Here is a 16,384-nt window from a genome sequence, read left to right on the forward strand (position 1 = left end):
TAGTCTTAAATGCCAAAGAAAGATATTAGGAGAAATCTTTTGTCGTTTATTTTGAGTTTCAGCTGTTTTAAGCATCTCAGTATTTAAAATAGCTTTTGTTTTGCTCGGTTTTAACATATATAAGTTGTTTTCTAGTTTTGCAGAACAAATATGAATACCTCTTTTGCAAATGAACACTTCATTAATTTCAAAAGATACTTTATACAACTGTTCTAATAAACAAGAGATGAATATTAGATTTCTTTTCATTCCTGGAACAAAAAGTACATTATCTAATATAATGAATCTATCTCCAAAAAACAACTTTAAATTTCCCACTGATCTTGCTGAGACAACCTCTCCTGTTCCAACCCTGAGTGTTATCTCGCCGTCCGCAAGCATTCTCTAGGAGCTAGTTTCCTGGTAAAAAGAACAAATATGATTAGTCGCCCCTGAATCTAGTATCCAAGTTGAGTTGTCATACTCTACTAAACACATTTCTACAACGAGTAAATCATATTTACCTTGTTGTGTCTTTTCGGCTTTCTTCTCTGCAAGGTATTTTGGGCAATTTCTCTTCCAGTGTCCGTTTTCGTTGCAATGGAAACATTTTCCTTTATCTGCTTTTTGAACCTTGTTCTTGCGGTTAGTAGGAATCTTATTTTTCCCTTTTCCCTTCTTCTTCATCAAAACACTTTTAGAAGTTGAAGGTCCAGACTTATTTTGGGAGGACGATCCTCGTAGTAATTTCTTGGAGATGGCAACATTTGCTTCTCCTGTTTGTCCCTTGTTTGTTAAGAGGGACTGATAAGTCTGTAGCTCATTGAGAAGAGCAGTCAAGTTATATTCTATTTTGTTCATAACCACATTGGTGCGGAACTGGAAGAAGCTCTTCGGAAGAGACATCATGATAAAACTGACTTGACTCTTCTCATCAATGACAGCTTCATTTTCTTCTGCCACATTGAAATGGACCATCATGTCCAGGACATGTTCTCTAACTGAGGTCCCTTCTTTCATACGGCAGTTGTAAATGTATTTTATGGCTTCATGTCTAAGGGAGAAGGACGGTTGTCCAAACATCCCTTTTAGAGATTCCATAATCTCTTTAGCAGTACCCATAACATCGTGTTTCTTAGCCAAAACATCAGATATGCTGGCTAGAATGTACACTCGGGCTTTGTCATTTGCCTTTATCCATCTGTCATATGCATCCCGAGCTGTTCGGTTTGCATTTGAGTTTGGGTTTGGAGGACACTCCTCAGTTAAAACAAACTTTAAATCATCAATGACCAGTATTGTGTTTAGGTTTGATTTCCAAGTTGTGTAGTTGTCGCCGTTTAATTTCTCAGAAGCGAGTAATTGTACTATTGAGTTTGTCATGCTGTGATATAAAGAAAATTCTATTAGTGATTTGACTTAATCCTGTTTAATCCAATCAGTTTTAGCAAATATAATAATGCACCCAAATCATTATTAATTTGCAACGATACTTTAGTGAGTTAGAGCAACTGCTACCGAGGGGCAGTCAATCACTCATTCACTAAACCAAGACATTCTTGACTTAAACACTAATTCCAGAATAACTCTTGTTCCTATAGTGTTTTAGTTATCGCTATTTTGGTCAAGAATATACTAACTCTTAGTAATTCTTCGCAAGTGTGACCCACCCATTTCAGACCTCAGAAATCGGTCCCAACAACGCTATCGAATGAAAAAGCCAAAGTTGGGAATGGACTTAAGAAATCCTATCCATTTCTGGAGTTTGCGTTGTTCCGACTCCCATGTTACGACCCTCCGAATGGGTAGTTGCTCTAGGGCAACATGCAGGCGGAACATGGGAATCTCACGGTGCAACCTAGTGGTGGAGACCATAGGACGTGTTGACTTCCTTCTCCCACTTACTATAAATACTTTCTCAATTCACCTTGTTATTGACTCATGCAAATACCTTCCGAATGGAGGACGCTCCCAGGGCGACACGAGGCCGAGCATGAATCTCACTGTGTGAATTTTACAGAGAGCGTGAAGAGAAAACGATGTATCTTATACACCTTTTTCCTCCCACTAAGTATTTTAGATGGTTGGGTATACTCTTTACTTAAGTATATTCCGGCTAATTAAATATAACTTAAGTCTAGGTGATTTTTCTAAATCTTACATCACTTAAGCATGCTCATAAAACTGGGCTAACTAAGCTCAAGTACTGGTCCGATCTCCAGGTAGTGGGTGTTCCGTAAACCGTCAACTTAAGTACCTTCAGCCTTAGACAAGATCGTGCCAGGTGAGCTTTCTTGTAACCGCAATTTTATGAGACATCGACCCTTTTTAACTGTTAAAATTGATCGTGCTCGGTTCTTAACCCTTAGTGAGCATGCACTTATCTTTATTATAGATTTTAACGTCTACCTGATTTTATGACGTTGAAAATAACCTATAACATGCTTTATATAACAATTTATATAATCATCCATTCCATGCAATAATATAACAATTATATCTATCACTCATGCAACCCTAAGACATGCATACTATACATTATAACACTTATAACATACTTGGAATGCATGAAACATGCTTAGCCTATGGTGGGATTTTAAATCTATATGACATACTTTATGCATATACATTTTCTATTTAATTAAAACATACATTCATAATGCATAATTAATTAAACACACTAAAGTGGGTTGGTTTTGGCATTTTAAAGCAAGCAATTAACTAAATTATTACATTAATAATTAAAAATAACTTGAGCCGCTCCCGAGGATCACGAACTGGACAAACCAACCCTTAAAAATGTTCAATCGGTCCCCAACGACAGAAAAGACACCCGAACCGCCTCTTCCATCTTCTTCGGTTCAGCTTGCTTATCTCTTCCATTTTCGATCAATTACAACCTAAAATGGACTCTAATGACTCCATAAAAATTACAGACCTTTCTTCATTCATTAAAGCCCATACACCTTAGGCTTATTACAATAATTGTATCAAATGGAAGCATAAAAAAAATGCCAAAACCAAAACCATCCACTTTAGCAACCACAAATTTCATGCATGAAATGGTACCCACCATGATCAAATTAATGTAAATAAAGTGCCTAAAACTTGCTCTGATACCAATTGATGGTGTTAATATAACACATGCGGAAGCAATTTGGATCTTAGGCACTTTTAGAACATCAATTATTGTAAATCACTAGCATGTTCATAAGTATTAAAACTTAATGAGTTTAAATACTAACCTTTTGTAGTTCAAACTCCTTTTGCCTCACGAACCGGTTTCGAACCACCACTAGTGTCTTCTCCACTATCCTCCGGCCTTAGAACGGGATTGTGGAATCCGGTGAGTGACTAAACTTGGGAGGGATTTTGTATATGTGAAAGAGAGTGTTTGTGAGAAGTTTTTCTCAAGGTTTTTCATCAAGATGAAGAATCCCCTCCAAGTATCATGATCACTCTATTTAAAGAGTCAAGTTTGCATGTTCATGCAAACTTGAGATCACCAAATTTTGACACTTAAAATTCCACTCAAGAGTTTGGGATTATGTGGCAAGCATGCATGTTTGAGTTAACCAAATTTTGACACTCAAAATTCCACTCAAACTTGTGGGGTTTATTTGGCAAACATGCAAGTTTGGTTAAACCAAATTTTGACACCTCAAAATTCCACTAACATGGATTTTTCCATTAGATGAAAGTCAACATTTTGACTTTCTTCATTTTAATTCAACAATTAATTTGAATAATGAATTTCAAATTAAAGTAACATTAAATGATTAATTAAACTATTTAATTAATATTTAATATTAATTCAAATGCCAATCCCAATCAATTCCGACACATAATTGATTAAGATATTTAAATCTTATTTAAATATCTCACATTCTCTCTTTTCGTTTAATTCGTAAATAAAACAAAATTGCGGTTAAATATATCGTATATATGTAACGCATATTCCCTAATTTGAATTCGAACACTTCGAACTCACTCGTCACATTGTTCTATGGTTTAGTCCGATATGAGCTAGCAGAGGGACCTAATGGACCTATAGATCATGGGCTCCAACGATCCAAGATTAACCAATTAAACTCATTAACCTGGTTAACCAACATTCGTTAACTACTAGGACACTCCACTATAGCCTAGTAGTTGCACTCCCCTCACTATAGATATATTTCTGTCCATCTGATATAACCATGATTAGTAAGTCGATCCTTCACAGGTTGTTCGTAACTAGAGCTGGGTCAATTTACCGTTTTACCCCTGAAGTTACTTCTTGTTCCTTATGTCTCACTGATCCTCTAATGAACAATTGGTTTGTGGTCCAACCAGTAAACCAAATCCCTCTCAGGCCAATGAGAGGGTGGGGCCCCTTGTTCAAGACCTGGAGTCAGTGCTTAAGGGAACTACCTTTCTTCTATCCCTAAGTGGGTAGGAGTGAATTCCGTCTTGCACCCCACATCCCCAGCCATTCACCCAGTCTTACCCCTGAAATGGGAGGCCTGTTGAGTCGGCGAACTAGAGCCACTCTCACCCATGCAAATCTAAGGATAATTCCGAATAAACAGGAGTTCATGGTTAGCTCAGGATTAAAACCGAGTTACCTAGGTTATCGAATGAAAAGAAAATCAGTCTCAACAGTAAACGACTTTATAAAGTGAGAGTGGTTTTCTTCATGGTCCGATCTTATGCAATACTCATTGCATAGGACGCCCTCACTCACATGTCTCCACATGCACAATTTAGTGATCACATTGTTTATATCATATACAAAAGTGGGCCGCATCCATAGTGTCCCCAGAATAAGGTACTCAGCCTTATCCTTATACTATAGATCATTTTGACTATATACTTGAACTTGATCCACTCTTATGTCTCTACATATAGTTCAAGTAATCATACTATAGCCAGAGTGTTCTTAGTTTATTGGATTTAGATTAATGATCGTAAAGTTCACTTTATTCAATAACAATTTTTACTGAATAAACATCAATAATAACTTTATTGAAAATAGAATATATCTTTGTTTACAAACTATGAGTTTTAGGACATAAAACCCAACAATAATATCGGGACATCCCGAACATCCATCCATCTGAGTTCTATTGAGGCGTTTGACACTCTCATGTCCATGCCATATATTTTACGGACTTCTTATCAGACAACGGGTATATAATCCAACCTTCGACACATGGGATGAGGGCGCAATGTTGCACACCCATGTCGTCTGACACTATCCTTGAAAGACTCATCTCCAAGAAAGTCGCCAAAGACAAGCATATCCCACAAAGTAGCTTGCTCAGAACATAAAATGCATGGATGAGTCCTTAGCTCAATAGTAGAGCATTTGAATGCAGATCAAGAGGTCACCAATTTGAACTTGGTAGGGCCCTTATTTTTTCTTTTTTTGACACAAAATCATGAGGTAGTTGCCCACTCGACCATCAGAAAAATATCATGTCTGGTGTCACGAGATCGTACATTTTAAACTGTGTGGTCGTGATCTTCATGCATCTCACATCATCCAGGATCCCAATTAATATGGCTCATATGCCTTCATGTCATCCCAATCTCGAGATGCATCACCCATCATAGCTTGTTCATTCCTTTCCATCGAGAATGGGCCCACTTGTCATTCATAATATGGAGACATCTCAAATATCCATCCATCTTAGGTCATAGCTTGTTCATTCATTTCCATCGAGAACGGGCCCACGTGTCATTCATAATATGAAGACATCCAAAACATCCAACTATCTTGGGTCTTTAGCTCGTAGAGCATTTGACTGCAAATCAAAAGACCACAAGTTTGAACTTGGTAGGGTCCTTATTTGACCACAAGTTTGAACTTGATAGGGTCCTTATTTTTTCTTTTTTTGATACAAAATCATGAGGTAGTGTACACTCGACCATCATAAAATATCATGTCTGGTGTCACAACGTACATTTTAAATTGTGCTGTGTCATCTTCATGCATCTCAACTTGTCATCGAGGATCCCAATTAATATGGCTCATATGCCTTCATGTAATCCCAATCTTAAGATGTCATCACCCATCATAGCTCCTTCATTCATTTCCATCGAGAACCGACCCACGTGTCATTCATAATATGGAGACATTCCAAACATCCCTTCGTCTTGGGTTCTTAGTTTAGTGGTAGAACATTTGATGGTAGATTAAGAGGTCACCAGTTTGAACCTCATAGGGCCCTTATTTTATCCTCTCGAGATGTCATCACCCATCATAGCTTGTTCACTCATTTTCATCGAGAACGGGTCCATGTGTTATTCATAATATGGAGACATCCCAAACGTTTATCCATCTTGGGTCCTTAGCTCAGTGGTAGATCATTTGATTGCAGATCAAGATTTTCTTTTTTTGATACAAAATCACAGAGGTAGTTTTCACATAGATAGTACATTTTAAACTGTGATCTTCATGCATCTCAACTCGTCATCCAAAATCCCAATTAATATGGCTCATAAGCCTTCATGTAATCCCAATCTCATAAGCCTTCACATAATCCCAATCTGGAGATGTCATCACCCATCATAGCTCGTTCATTCATTTCCATCGAGAACGGGCCCACGTGTCATTCATAATATGGAGATATCCCAAACATCCATTCGTCTTAGGTCCTTAGCTCAGTGGTAGAGCATTTGATTGCAGATTAAGAGATCACCAAGTTGAACTGGTAGGGCCCTTATTGTTTCTTTTTTAGATACAAAATCACGAAGTAGTTATCCACTCGACCATCAGAAAATATCATCATGTATGGTGTCACAAAGATCGTACATTTTAAACTGTGTTGCGCCGTCATGATCTTCATGCATCTCCACTCGTCATCCAGGATCCCAATTAATATGGCCCATATGTCTTTATATCATCCCAATCTTGAGATGTCATCACCCATCATAGCTCGTTCATTCATTTCTATCGAGAACGGGCTCACATCTCATTCATAATATGGAGACATCCCAAACACTCATCCATCTTGGGTCCATAGCTCAGTGGCAGAGCCTTTGACTGCAGATGGTAGGGCCCTTTTATCTTTTTTTGATACAAAATCACAGAGGTAGTTTTCACAAAGATCATCTTACATTTTAAACTGTGTTGGGCCATATGCCTTCATGTCATCCCAATCTCGAGATGTCATCATCCATCATAGCTCGTTCATTCATTTCCATCGAGAACGAGCCCACGCATCATAGCTCGTTCATTCATTTCCATCGAGAATGAGCCCACGTGTCATTCATAATATGGAGACATCCCAAACATCCATCCATCTTGGGTCCTTAGCTCAGTGGTAGAGCATTTGACTGTACATCAAGAGGTCACCAATTCGAACCTGATAGGGCCCTAACCGATCGTACAATTCCACGTCTCATCCTTCTTCTTAGGTCATTACTCCACGACGATCGTACATTTTAAATTGTGCGTCGTGATCTTCATGAATCTCGTCATCGAGGATCCCAATTAATATGGCTCATATGCCTTCATGTCATCCCAATCTCGAGATGTCATCACAACGGGCCCACGTGTCATTCATAATGTGGAGACATCCCAAACATGCATTCATTTTAGGTCCTTAGCTCAGTGGTAGAGCAATTGACTACAAATTAAGAAGTCACAAGTTCGATCCTAGTAGCCCATATTTTTCCTTTTATTTTTTATACAAAATCACAAAGGTAGTTTTCACGAAGATCGTTACATTTTAAACTGTGTTGCATCGTCGTAGGCCGAAGAGGTAGTTATCCACTCCACCATTAGAAAATAACATGATCTTCATGCATTCCACTCGTCATCCCAATTAATATGGCCCATATGTCTTCATATCATCCCAATCTCAACATGTCATCAACCTTTCTCTTCATGCGCGTCATTCTTCTTAGGTAATCACCGGGTCCTTTTTTTCTTTTTTTTTTATACGAAATCACGAGGTAGTTTTCACGACGATCCTAATTAATATGGCTCGTATGCCTTCTTGTCATCACCCATCATAGCTCGTTCATTCATTTCCATCGAGAACGGGCCCACATGTCATTCATAATATGGAGACATCCCGAATATCCATCCATCTAAGTTCTATTGAGGCGCTAGACCCTATCATGTCCATGTCATATCTTTTTTGGACTTCGTATCAGATAGCGAGTATATGATCCAACCTCCGACACATGGGGTGAGGGCGCAAAGTCGATACGCCCATGCTGTATGAGTTCTATTTTGGTATTGGACCCTCTTGTGTCCATGTCATATCTTTTATTGACTTCGTATTAGATTGCGGGTATACAATCCATCCTACAATACATGGTGTGTGGGCACAATGTCGACACACCCATATCGTCCAACACTATCCTTGCAATACTCATTTCCAAGAAACTCGCCAAAGACACGCATGTCCCATAGAGTAGCTTGTTGTGGACATAAGACTCATGGATGGTTCTTATCTTAGTGGTTGAGCATTTGACTATTTTTTCTTTTGTTGATACAAAATCACGAGGTAGTTGTCCATTCGAGCATCAGAAAATATCATGTATGGTGTCATCATACATTTTAAACTGGGTGGCGTCGTCGTGATCTTCATGTATCTCAACTCGTCATCTAGGATCCCAATTAATATGGCCCATATGCCTTCATGTCATCCCAATTTTGAGATGTCATCGCCCATCATAGCTAATTTGGACCCTTTATGTCCATGTCATATCTTTTACGGGCACCATATCATATAACAAGTATACGATCCATCCTACGATACATGTGTTAAAATATCGACACACTCCCATTTCATCCAACGCTATCCATAAAACACCTATTTTAAAGAAAGTCGTCAAAGACACCCATGTCCCATAGAGTAGCTCGCTAAGGACATAAAATCCATGAATGAGTCTTTAGCTAAGTGGTAGAGCATTTGACTGCAGATCAAGAGGATCTTCATGCATAGGTGATCTCTCATTCCCCCCTAGAACGGGTTCACGTGTAATTCATGTCATCCGACCCTATCCATGAAAGACCCATTTTAAAAAAATTCGCCAAAGATACCCATATCGCGTAGAGTATCTCGCGCTAACAACATAAAACCAGTGGATGGGGCTTTAACTTAGTGGTAGCACATTTGAATGTAGCAAGAGGACCTTTATTTTTCTTTTTTCTTTTTTTATACAAAATCATGAGGTATTTGTCCATGAACCTAGTAGGACCCTTATTTTTCTTTTTTTGATACAAAATCATGAGGTATTTGTCCATTTAACCATTAGAAAATATCATGTCTGGTGTGATCGTATATTTTAAACTGGGGGCGTCGCCGTGATCTTCACGCATCTCAACTTGTCATCTAGAATCCCAATTAATATGGCCCATATAACCTCATTTCATCTCAATCTCGAGATGCCATTCCCATCATAGCTCGTTCATTCATTCCCATCGAGAATGGGCCCACATTGTCGTCCAACACTATCCTTGAAATACTCATTTTCAAGAAACTCGTCAAAGGCACGCATGTCCCATAGAGTAGATCGTGAAGGACATATGACCCATGGATGGGTCCTTAGCCCAGTGGTATAACATTTGACTACAGATCAAGAGATCACCCGTTCGAAGTTAGTAAGACCTTTATTTTTTCTTTTTTTCATACAAAATCACGAGGTAGTTGTCCATTCGATCATCAGAAAATATCATGTCTGGTGTGATCGTATATTTTAAACTGTGCGGCGTCGTCGTCGTGATCTTCATGCATCTCAACTCGTCATCTAGGATCCCAATTAATATGGCCCATATGCCTTCATGTCATCCTAATCTCGAGATGTCATCACCCATCATAGCTAATTTTGACCCTCTATGTCCATTTCATATCTTTTACGGGCACCGTATCATATAGCGAGTATATGATCCCTCCTATGATACATGTGGTGAGGGAGAAATATCAACACACCCATGTCATTTGCTATCCATGAAAGACCCATTTTAAAGAAAGTCGCCAAAGACACCCATGTCCTATAGAGTAGCTCGCTAAGAAAATAAGAACAATGGATGGGTTTTTAACTTAGTGGTAGAGCATTTGATTGTAGGTCACTAGTTCGAACCTAGTAGTGCCTTGATTTTTTTTTATACAAAATCACGAGGTATTTATCCACTCGACCATCAGATAATATCATGTCTGGTGTCATGATCTTCAAGCATTGATTCATTCCGGGTTCTATTTTGATGTTGGACCCTCTCGTGTCAATGCCATACCTTTTACGATTATCATGTCTGGTGTCATGATCTTCAAGCATTGATTCACTCCGAGTTCTATTTTGATGTTGGACCCTCTCGTGTCAATACCATATCTTTTAAGGACTTCGTATCAGATTGCGGGTATATGATCCATCCTACGACACATGGGATGAGGGCGCAATGTCGACACACACATTGTCGTCCAACACTATCTTTGAAATACTCATTTCCTAGAAACTCGCCAAAGACACGCATAGCCCATAGAGTAGCTCACTGAGGACATAAGACCCATGAATGGGTCCTTAGCTTAGTGATAGAGCATTTGATTGCAGATCAAGAGGTCACCAGTTTGAACCTAGTAGGGCCCTTATTTTTTCCGTTTTCACACAAAATCACGAGGGAGTTGTCCATTCAACCATTAGAAAATATCATGTCTGGTGTGATCGTATATTTTAAACTGTGCGGCGTGCCGTGATCTTCACGCATCTCAACTCGTCATCTAGGATCCCAATTAATATGGCCCTTATGCTTCATGTCATCCCTATCTCGAGATGTCATCACCCATCATAGCTAATTTTGACCCTCTATGTCCATGCCATATCTTTTACGAGCACCATATCATATAGCGAGTATACGATCCATCGTACGTTACATGTGGTGAGGGAGAAATATCGATGCACCCATGTCCCATTGAGTAGCTCGCTAAGGAAATAAAACAATAGATGGGTCTTTAGCTCAGTGGTAGAGCATTTGTCTGCACGTCACTAGTTAGAACCTAGTAGGGCCCTTATTTTTTCATACAAAATCACAAGGTATTTGTCTACTCGACCATCAGATAATATAATGTCTAGTGTCGTGATCTTCATGCATCTGTCATCTTGGATCCCAATTAATATGGCCCATATGCCTTCACTCCCATCGAGAACGAGCCCACGTGTCATTTATAATATGGGGACATCCCAAACATCCATCCATCTGAGTTCTATTTTGATGTCAGACCCTCTCGTGTCAATGTCATATCTTTTAAGGACTTCGTATCAGATTGCGGGTATATGATCCATCCTACGACACATGGGATGAGGGCGCAATGTCGACACACACATTGTCATCCAATACTATCTCTGAAATACTCATTTCCAAGAAATTCGCCAAAGACACGCATATCCCATAGAGTAGCTCGCTGAGGACATAAGGCCCATGGATGGGTCCTTAGCTTAGTGGTAGAGCATTTGACTGCAGATCAAGAGGTCACCAGTTTGAACCTGGTAGGGCCCTTATTTTTTCCGTTTTCACACAAAATCACGAGGGAGTTGTCCATTCAACCATCAGAAAATAACATCCATCCACCTGAGTTCTATTTTGATGTCAGACCCTCTCATGCCAATGCCATATCTTTTAAGGACTTCGTATCAGATTGTGGGTATATGATCCATCCTACGACACATGGGATGAGGGCGCAATGTCAACACACACATTGTCTGTCCAACACTATCTTTGAAATACTCATTTCCAAGAAACTCGCCAAAGACACGCATATCCCATAGAGTAGCTTGCTGAGGACATAAGGCCCATGAATGGGTCTTTAGCTCAGTGGTAGAGCATTTGATTGCAGATCAAGAGGTCACCGGTTTGAACTTAGTAGGGCCCTTATTTTTCCGTTTTCATACAAAATCACGTATATTTTAAACTGTGCGGGGTGCCGTGAAACTCGTCATCTAGGATCCCAATTATTATGGCCCATATGCTTCATGTCATCCCTATCTCGAGATGTCATCACCCATCATAGCTAATATTGACCCTCTATGTCCATGCCCTATCTTTTACGGGCACGATACATGTGGTGAGGGAGAAATATCGACACACTCATGTCATCCGCTATCCATGAAAGGCCCATTTTAAAGAAAGTCGCCAAAGACACCCATGTCCTATAATATAGTAGCTCGCTAAGAAAATGAAAACAATGAATGGGTCATTAGCTCTGTGGTAGAGCGTGGTAGAGCATTTGACGGCAGATTTAGAGGTCATCAATTTGAATCTGGTAAGGCCCTTATTTTTTCTTTTTTTGATACAAAATCAGAGTTATCTGTCTACTCGACCATCAGAAAATATCATGTCTAGTGTCATGATCTTCCTGCATCTGTCATCTAGGATCTCATATGCCTTCATTTCATCTCAATCTCGAGATATCATAGCTCGTTTATTCTCTCCCATCGAGAATGGGTCCACATGTCATTCATAACACGGAGACATCCCGAACATCCATCCATCTGAGTACTATTTTTATGTTGGACCCTCTCTTGTCCATGCCATATCTTTTACGGACTTCATATCAGATTGTGGGTATATGATCCATCCTATGACACATGGGGTGAGGGCACAATGTCGACACACACATGTCGTCCAACACTATCCTTGAAATACTCATTTCCAAGAAACTCTCCAAAGACACGCATGTCCCTTAGAGTAGCTCACTAAGGACATAAGACCCATGGACAGGTTCTTAGCTCAATGGTAAAGCATTTGATTTCAAATCAAGAGGACACCTGTTCAAACTTGGTATGACCCTTGTTTTTTCTTTTTTTGATACAAAATCTGGTGTGTAATTCATTGAGTACGGGCCTACGTGTAATTCATAATATAGGGACATCTCGAACATCCATCCAGCTAAGTTCTATTGAGGCGTTGGACCCTCTATTTCCATGTCATGTCTTTTACGGACACCGTATCATATAGCGGGTATACGATCCATACTACGATACATGTGGTGAGGACAAAATGTCGACACACCCAATTGAAAGATCCATTTTAAAGAAAGTCGTCCAAGATAGGGTATGTCCCATAAAGTAGCTCGCTTAGGACTTAAGATCCATCATGGGTCCTCCTTAGCTCAGTGGTAGAGCATTTAACGGTATATTAAGAAGTCATCGGTTTGAACCCGGTAGGGCCCTAATTATCGATCCAACCTTCGACCCATTAGCTCAGTGGTAAAACCTTTGACTTTAGATCAAGAGGTCATCAGTTTGAACCTGGTAGAGTCATTATTTCTTCTTTTGGTACAAAATCAGGAGGTAGCTGTCCACTCGACAATGCTCGCCTATCATAGCTCGTTCATTCATTCCCAACAAGAATGGGCCCATGTGTCATTCATAATATCAAGGTATCTTGAACATCCATCCATTCGAGTTCTATTGAGGCATTGGACCCTTTCGTGTTCATGTCATATCTTTCATGGATTCCATATCAGACCGCGGGTATATGATCCAACCTCTGACACATGGGTGAGGACACAATGTCGACACATCATTGTCGTCTGACACTATCCTTGAAAGACCAATTTTAAAGAAAGTTGCCAAAGACACACATGCCCCATAGAGTAACTTGCTTAGGACAAAAAAAAAAAACCTCATGGATTGGTCCTTAGCTTAGTGGCGGATTTGAGTGTCAGACTAAATCCCAACATTAGAGAGTGGGCAAGGATGAAATGGTAGATTTGAGTGCCAAACTAACACCATTAGAGAGTGGTGAAGGATGTGAAATGGTGGATTTGAGTGCCAAACTAACACCATTAGAGGGTAGTGAAGGATGAAATAATGAATTTGAGTGCCAGATTAAATCTCGCTATTAGAGCGGTTGGGAACCAAACCCCACTTGAGGCGTAGTCCAATTCAATAAGATAAAGGTTTAGGAGCCTAAACCCTTCCATGGGGTTCAAGATCCAAAACTCTAGAAAACTTTATCTTTGACCTCAAATAGTCCTTTCAAATAACGGACACTCTGTCGGAAGAAGAGGTCATGTTGGCAACAATGAATTTAGTTGACAATGCAAAGTTGTGGTGGAGATCTAAATATACCGACATTCAAGATGATTGATGTACTGTGGATACTTGAGAGAGCTTAAAACAAGAACTTTACTCTCAGTTCTTCCTATAAAATATCGAGATAATCACAAGAATAAAGTTAAGAGAGTTGAGGCATACTGGCAATATCCAAGATTACTTTAGCAGTTTTTTAGCTTATGTTGGAGAAAGATAAGGTCTACAATTTTTTTGAGGGGCTAAAGGTGAGGGTGAAATCGAGCTCTACGAATAAAGAGTTCAAGACCTTTCCACGACCTATGCTACAGCTGATAAATTGTTTGATTTTAATGATAAATTGTTTGATTTTAATATTAATCAACCGCAAGAGATAAGCCAAAACTAGGCATCCGTAAGTGGGGAAATTAAAATTATCGACCCCAACTCCCCTAAACATGGGGGAAGTGACAAACTTGAAGGTGGAGGAAGGGAATGTGAGTCATCCCAACATAGAGGTAGAACTCCAGGACCAAGACCTTACACCCAAACCAGTCATAGTCAAAATCAATGCCTCTCGCCTTGCTTCATATGCAAGGGAGCCCACCAAGAAACCGAGTGCCCACAAAAGATGGTACTCTATGCCTTCCAAGAAAAAATTGGAATGAACTTGAAAGGCGAGTACGAGATAGCCAAATTTGAAACATAGCTAATCAAAAACGTGGAAAACCCCGCATGGGGGTCCTAAAGTTTTTTATCTGCTCTTCAGAAGAGAGTGAGTAAGATAGAAGACGAATGAAAATTTTCAATTTAGTAGCCTTACATGCCTCAACGGTTGTAAAAGAGAACTACAGTACCAATAAGAACTTGGACAGGACAAACCGATTTTGTGATCATGTTAAGTTTACTATATATATATCATATTTAACTCTTTATTATAGGTAAATATCTAGATATTTTCCTTCTACTACCGCTTACTGTAGCTGTCATTTTGTTCTTTTATTTTATGCCAATATCTTGTATTCATTTATTGTTTTTTCATATCTTTTTTAATTTATTTGATTTATAAATGATTATAAATAGAGAACTTTCACCATACGGCTAGGTTTTTTTTAAGTAAATATTCGCATGGTATTAGAGCCTTTTCGACTTAGCAACCTCTCTCCATTATTTTCAATGGCTTTTGAATCCTTTACTCATCTTGTTCTCCACCACCATGCCGGCTTTGACGCCGCAGGGGAAGTCTCCATGGCTGCCGCAAGCAGAGCGATTGATTACTCTTCGGCTCCACCCTTTTAGTCTCCAAATCATCCTTCTCAAGCGACCCTTCACCATACTCTCTACATAAAACCTCGCCTTCTCCAACACAATTGGTTTTCCCTTAGCCAACCTAGCCTCCTTCATTTCTTCCGGCCCTTCATCATTCAAAAAAACCCTAACTTCAGGATCCTCATCAATGTTCTCATCGAAAATATACGGAATCTAGACAAGTCTGTCGACCTTCTACAGAGATTTACCTTCGGAATCTGGGCTCTACACTGGTCTCTTTGCCAACCAAATCGTCGCCAGCCTCATTGCGAAAATCAACTCCTTCACCCATTGTGGCGAATCTTTCGCCTTCAACACCGTCTTCGTCCCTTTCTTCGAGGGGCGTGGCTCTCTCTCTTCGTCCATTGGAACTTCACCACCTGCTATGGTGCCGGCAACTTCTCCACTGGCTCCACCTACTACTCCACCGCCGGCTTCCATTCTTGGCAATGGTGGTGCTATGAACATAATCGGATCTACCATCGTGGCTCTTCACCCACTCTTGATGGTCTCTTTATGAATCAGTTAAAATATCTTCGAGATATACTTACCATTGCTCATTTGCTCGATAGCAAACGAGTCCACAAGACACAAACCTCATTCTGTCTCCACGCCTCTCTCTCTCTTTCTTTGTCTAAAGTACACCCTCCCCATTCTCAATTTTTGCCTCTTCTTCCTCTCTTGCTCTAACTGCCACCACATCCGCCCTTCCTTCTTCATAGTCACTATTGAACCCTCTCTATCACCCTTTTCTCATAATAAAAGTAATGGCTCTAATTCTGAAATCTATATCTTGTATCTCTATAGTTATAGTTCATAACCCACGGTTATTTTTCAACGTATGATTGTTGATGGTTCTCTTTTCTTTAAACCTACTCTCTATCGATCTCCTTTTGGCGTCTTCTTTATCGAATTTCCCTTTTGACCCATCCATTTATATTTTCCCAATTTCCTCCTTTTTCTTTCTCAGTTTCCATACTCTCTGGTTCCTTTCCCATTCTATTTTTAACTTCAATTTCTATATCTTCCAAGGTTTGATTAACATGAATTCTTATAGGATTTTTTTTTTTTTTTTTTTGGTTCTTTTTGT

General features: G+C 39.5%; 2 non-coding genes across 2 annotated transcripts; both read left to right on the top strand.

The window, feature by feature from the left end:
• Nucleotides 1-7,272: 7,272 nt before the first annotated feature.
• On the top strand, nt 7,273-7,344 carry TRNAY-GUA. Its single transcript has one exon. It is a non-coding gene; the product is annotated as a tRNA-Tyr (tRNA).
• Nucleotides 7,345-11,398: 4,054 nt separating this feature from the next.
• On the top strand, nt 11,399-11,470 carry TRNAC-GCA. Its single transcript has one exon. It is a non-coding gene; the product is annotated as a tRNA-Cys (tRNA).
• The last annotated feature ends 4,914 nt before the right edge of the window (nt 11,471-16,384 follow it).

The sequence above is a fragment of the Cucurbita moschata genome, unplaced genomic scaffold, assembly GCF_002738365.1.
Source record: "Cucurbita moschata cultivar Rifu unplaced genomic scaffold, Cmos_1.0 Cmo_Scf00007, whole genome shotgun sequence".
Classification (NCBI taxonomy): domain Eukaryota; kingdom Viridiplantae; phylum Streptophyta; class Magnoliopsida; order Cucurbitales; family Cucurbitaceae; genus Cucurbita; species Cucurbita moschata.